This window comes from Monodon monoceros, unplaced genomic scaffold, assembly GCF_005190385.1.
Source record: "Monodon monoceros isolate NGI ecotype Baffin Bay Population unplaced genomic scaffold, NGI_Narwhal_1 Super_Scaffold_9, whole genome shotgun sequence".
Taxonomy (NCBI): domain Eukaryota; kingdom Metazoa; phylum Chordata; class Mammalia; order Artiodactyla; family Monodontidae; genus Monodon; species Monodon monoceros.
The window spans coordinates 39,760,125-39,766,124 of record NW_021703786.1 but is presented as its reverse complement, the minus strand read 5'-3'; positions in this window follow the sequence as shown (position 1 = coordinate 39,766,124).

Below are 6,000 nucleotides of genomic sequence, written 5' to 3'. Positions count from 1 at the left end.
GATTTGCATTTCTCTAATGATTTTTGATGTTGAGCATCCTTTCATGTGTTTGTTGGCAATCTGTATATCTTCTTTGGAGAAATGTCTATTTAGGTCTTCTGCCCATTTTTGGATTGGGTTGTTTTTCTGATATACATTCCTAGATTTTTAAAAACTAAAAGTAGACTTACCCCACCCACACGGTCAAGAAACCTGTTTTTAACAACTATCTCGTGGACATCTTTCTAACAACACATTCATCCCAGTCTATCTTGAAGATGCCCGGTATTCCATACTATTGGACACACACAATTTAGTTTTCATCACTCTTCTATTCATGGAAATTCCTACTTTATTCCCCTTATTTCTGCTGTTACTCTTGTCCATAGCTCTTCTTGAATATCCATGAGTACTTCTCTGGGCTAAGTTTCCAGAAGTGGGAACACTGTATCAGAGGTTTATATATTAATATTTAACATTTAATGTTAAGATTTAACATACATCTCCAAATCACTCTCCAGAAAGATCCTGTTTATTCATCCTTCACCAACAGTGTATGAAAGCATCCATTTCTGCATAATTGTGCCCAAACCGAACATCACCAACGTTTTTTGTTTCTTCCAATCGGATAAGTAAATACTGACGTCATCATTGCTTTATTTTACATGACTTTCTAGGGAAGTCGAGCTTCCCTTCATTCTTACTAATACTTTTCATTTTTTCTAAGCGTTGCCTGTGAATCCCTTCTTTGACTGGATTTTCTCTATCTTTTTGGAGCTCTTTGTATTATGGTTATTACATAGTGACTGTTGGGTATTGCCTGTGATGTATTGCAAATATTTTTCTCAGCCTGTTTTTCCCCCCCAGTCTGTTTTTAATCTCTTAATTTTGTTTACGGTGTCTTGTTGAACAGAAGCTTTTCATTTTATTTGGTGAAGCGTGCCAGTCTCTCTTCTGGGTTTTGTGTCTCCCTCGAGGAGGATGGATCTAAGCTGCCCCCAATCCCGACACAGCGGCCAGGTGCCCCCCACCCCCACCGCAGCGATGTCATCCTCCCTCAGCTCAGGGCGCAGGTGCCCATCCTGAGCCGTATCATCTCTGGACTCCGATCTGATGAAGGAATCTACTGCCCTCTCTTCCCAGCTGGTACCACACTTTTGGAAAGCACTGTCTTTACGGCGTCTTGATACCTGTCTTTGTTGTCTTGTTCAGAATTTTCTCAGCCTCTTCTGCTCTGTGGGTCAGACTCGGGTTCCCAACAAGCGCTGTGGGGCCCCGGCCGAGCGGCACACTCAGGTGAGCATTAGGGAGCTCGGCAGACGCTATTTTCTCTAAAGGGAAGAATCGGGCGTGTTTTTTTTTTTGCGGTACGCGGGCCTCTCCCATTGCGGAGCACAGGCTCCGGACGCGCAAGGCTCAGCGGCCATGGCTCACGGGCCCAGCCGCTCCGCGGCATGTGGGATCTTCCCAAACCGGGGCATGAACCCGTGTCCCCTGCATCGGCAGGCGGACTCTCAACCACTGCGCCACCAGGGAAGCCCGAATTGGGCTGTTTCAATGATAGTTTTGAGGTCCAGCACTTGAGGTTGGGGTCAGGGAGAGCCACAGGGCTGGGCTTGCCGTCGTGAGCGTTCACGAGCTGGGCAGCTCCCAGGTGCCCCCCCCCACTTGCCCGCTGCATCTACCACCCTGGGGACCCAGGTGTCTCCAGGGGGCACCAGGTGGCCCCTGGGCGCTCAGCATCTGAGTCACCACCTACCCCATCCCTCTTCCTGCGCTGGGGTCAGGAGCCAGATTCTGGTCTGATGTGTGGCCCAGAGGCCACAGGGCAGCCTCAGTTTCCCCACATTGACTTTTCTTTTAAACCATTTTAACCACATCTAAGCGTACATAGCTCAGTGGCATTAGGTACGTTCACATCGTTGTGCAGCCATCACCACCAGGGCTTCTTCATCTTGCAAAACTGAAACTCTGTCCCCGTTAAATAACTCCCACTCCCCCCCCCCCCCCCCCCCCCCCCCCCCCCCCCGATCCCAGCTTCTGTCTCTGTGGATTTGATGACTCCAGGGACCTCATACAAGTGGAGCCATACAGTGCTCGTCCTTCTGTGACTGGTTATTTCACTCAGCACAACGCTCTCCGCGTTCATCCACATTGCACACGTGTCAGGATTTCCTCCCTTTTAAAGGCTGGATGATACTCCACTGTGTAGACAGACCTTCTGGCTACAGGAATGGGGCTGCTGGACAGGGGTGGGCACCACAGCGGCTGCTAAGACAGGATGGAAGGAGCTGAGCAAATGCTTCTCAGCCTCCTGCACGAAGAAGGGCCCCCTGACCAGGCCAGCCCCCAGGAGCCGGGCAGAGATCAGCACGTCTGCTGCTTATCCTCCCTGGGATGCAGGGCAGGCCGGGCTCATCCTGGGGTCCGCCCGGGGCTCCTGGGCCCTCCTGGGGGATCCGCTGCACCGACTGCTCCAGGAGGTGCCCCCGACTCCACGGGTTTTGGCTGGAGTCCCCCTCCACTGCCCACTGCTGTGATCCCCACTCAGCGCAAACATCCCCCCATCTGACCCAAACGTCCGCCTCCTCCTGACCCCCAAATTTCTACCAAGCCGCTGGGAACTCATGGTGTCACCAGAAGATGCCCCAAATCCTCGGCCTCTTCTCTGAGTGTCCCGTCGTCCTCTTGCTCTCCGGGAAGCGGCCGTGTGCCCCGACCCTCCCCAGGGCGGCTTGCCCCACGCTCTCTCCGGAAGGGGCGGATTTGGGCTCACGTCCACAGTAAGGAAGCATTTCTGCCTGCGGCCATCTGCTCACCCTCCGGCCACTTCCAGGAAGGCGGTTAGTCTGTGTCCCGCCCACACCCGCGCCCCATCCCTGCCCTTCTCTCCCCAGATGTCACCATTCCCGGCAGCTCCAACAATGACTTTCCGCGAATCCTCCGCCTCTGTCTCCCTGGTCCACACTCTTCCCTCCGACCCACATGAACCACCTTTGCCCTCGTCATCCTGCTTCAGAGTCACTACTGGTACCCGAATCACCTCCAGAACGTCTGCTTCAGCCGTCCCCCCACCCCCAGCCCATCTCCTGGGCCTCGTCCAGCTGCACCAGCTGTGAAAATAGACACGTGTCCACCCAGGTTGGCAAACAGCCACTGCCTGGGCCTCCGCACATTGGCCTCCGGAGCTCGCGTGGGGTTTCACAGCACTCCCCGCTGCTGCCCACGCACGGCCTCGCCCGACGCCCGGGCCCTCGCCGCCCAGGAGCCCACTTCTTCCGCTAGTTCCTGCGCCCGGCTCCAGACTGTCCCCCACGAGCAGGCAAATGGGCTGCATCCTTCCATCCTTTAGGGGAAAGAAAGGAAAATCACCACGACATCCCTCCCTAACCTCACATCCCTTCCGCGATCTGCCCTTCACACCAACCTCGTCCCAAGCGAGGGCTCGGGCCCCGACTTCCTCCTGTGTCCTCTCTCCCACCTCTGAGGCCGTGGGTCCCGCCCGTTCCTGAAACCATCTTGTAAAGTCACCAGCTGCGCAAGTCTTGCCCATCCAATGGTCTACTCTCAGTGCTCGTCTAACGCAACCTCTCGCAGCGCTGGTCCACCACTTCCTCTTTCTCCGGTCGCTGGCTTCCAAGATGCCCCTCGGCCTCCGCAGAGGCCACGTGTTGGAGGACCAGGAACCGTCCTCCTGGGGTTTTCTTCTTTTCTCCTGGGCTCCAGGGGCCTGTAGTTTCCTGTCTACTCAACTCCTCTACTTGGCTGTCGAAAAGGTGTCTCAAGCCTGACGCTCATTCCCCGGGCCTTCTCCAGCTCAGATTCAGCAGGTGCCCGGCTCACACGACCGCGCTCCGCGGAGATTCCTCTCCCCACAGCAGTTCAAGCGCACGCTGCCTCTGCCTGAAACCTGACCCGAATCCGCCGGCTCCTCTCCGTCTTCCCTGCTGTCATCCTGTCTGAGCTCCCACAACGCTCACCTGACCTCCTTGCCAGGCTTTATTATTTTTGCTTTATTTTATTTTTACACTCTTGTCCCACCACAATCACTTCTCTGCTTGACTTCCAAAGAGAATGTTTAAGAATGTAAGTTAGACCATGTTCAGAATGCTCCAATTACTTCTGACAAGCCTGGGAGGTTCTTACCCCTTCCCGCTTCTAGACAGTCACCTCCACATTCTGCCACCCACGCTGGCCCCCCTGCTACACCCCCAACACACGCACACACGCCCCTCCACACACAAGTGGCACGCTCCCGCCACAGGGCCTTTGCACACGCTGTTCCCAGCCTATCAAGCTCCACCCCCCCATTTTCATAAGACTCCCTCTCATATCTTTCAGGTATCTGTTCAAACTTTATCACCTACTCGAAGAAGCTTTCTCTGTCCACCCTTCCTAGAACAGCACCTGCCCTCACCGGCCACCCGATTCTCTCCCCCTGCTCTGCGTTTCTCCCTAGTGCTTATCTACACCATCATCTTGTATATTCCTCTGCTTCTCACTTGCCTCCCTCATCAGAATGAGGCCCTCCAAAAGGGCCTGGGCCGAGTCTGTGTCATTCACAATTGCAGCCACAGCACCTGGCACAGAAGAACCACGTGGAATATTTGCAGATGACTCTTAGGGTTGCTCAGATGCAACAGTGAAAGCATTCAAGTCAGGAAAACAAACACCAGGTTACAACACTTATTCACAGACAAATGCAACCAGCTATTCCAAACGATAAGATTGTGCGAGTAGCTAGAAAAAAATAAATGCCTTGCAGAAAAACATAAGGAGCTCCCCCGTCTCCCATGCTTTAACCCCAAATCTGTCTGGTTTTTGTACTTTTTTTTTTTTTTTTTTTTTTGCGGTTCGCAGGCCTCTCACTGTTGTGGTCTCTCCCGCTGCGGAGCACAGGCTCCGGACGCGCAGGCTCAGCGGCCATGGCTCACGGGCCCAGCCGCTCCGCGGCACGTGGGATCTTCCCGGACCGGGGCACGAACCCGTGTCCCCTGCATCGGCAGGCGGACTCTCAACCACTGCGCCACCAAGGAAGCTCTGGTTTTTGTACTTTTGAAAAGGGGGTCACAGTGACTAAATCAGGTCACTTACTGAAAAAGGAAAAGTTAATTCATTTTTACAAGGAGAGAAATAGAACATGGTCAAATCCCAGTACCCAGTACCTGCTACCCAGTGGACAGATTTGATGGGCATTTGTGTACAAAGGATGTGGGGGTGAAGGTGCAGGACTTAAAATTCTCATGTGACATAAAAAAACACATTTAAAATCGATACAGTGACTACAGGGCAGTGTAAGTTACTATTTATAAATATGGAGGTAACTAAACCGTGAGCTTGTATTACTACGGAAAAAAAGTAAACATACTTTTCAAAAGCATATGCATCCATACCCCACATGAACACCCCAGTAAATCCCAAATGAACCAAGGATTTAAACTAGAAGAAAGTCCTGGAAGAAAACTTTGAAGCACTCCTTCATAACAGGGCTCCTTTATAACCTTGGAACAGGGAAGGGCTTTGACTTATAATCCAAAGGCATCAAAGAAAAGATAAAAATAAAAAACTCCTATGTGGCAAAAACCAATACACCGTCATAAGCAAAGAGAAACAACCAGCCGGGGAAACCATCTGCATCTCGAATCACCAGCATCATCTCTCTCACGCACCAAAAGCGCCAAGATGAGATTTCTAAACACCCAGTAAGAAAAAGATAGGCAAAGGAGTCGAAAAGGCACGTCACACGGAAAGGAACACAAACAGGATTTTAAGGCATACTCAGCCTCATTCACAACAAAATGCACCTTGAAACTAAATTCAGGGACCTCCCTGGTGGTCCACTGGTTAAGACGCCACGCTTCCAGTGCAGGGGGTGCGGGTTCCATCCCTGGTGGGGGAACTAAGATCCCCCATGCCGCGCAGCATGGCCAAAACAATTTTAAAAAACAACTAAATGCGGACGCCGCTTTTCACCTATTAGGATGGGCAAAAATCCAACGGTCTGACAGCATGCTCTGTGGG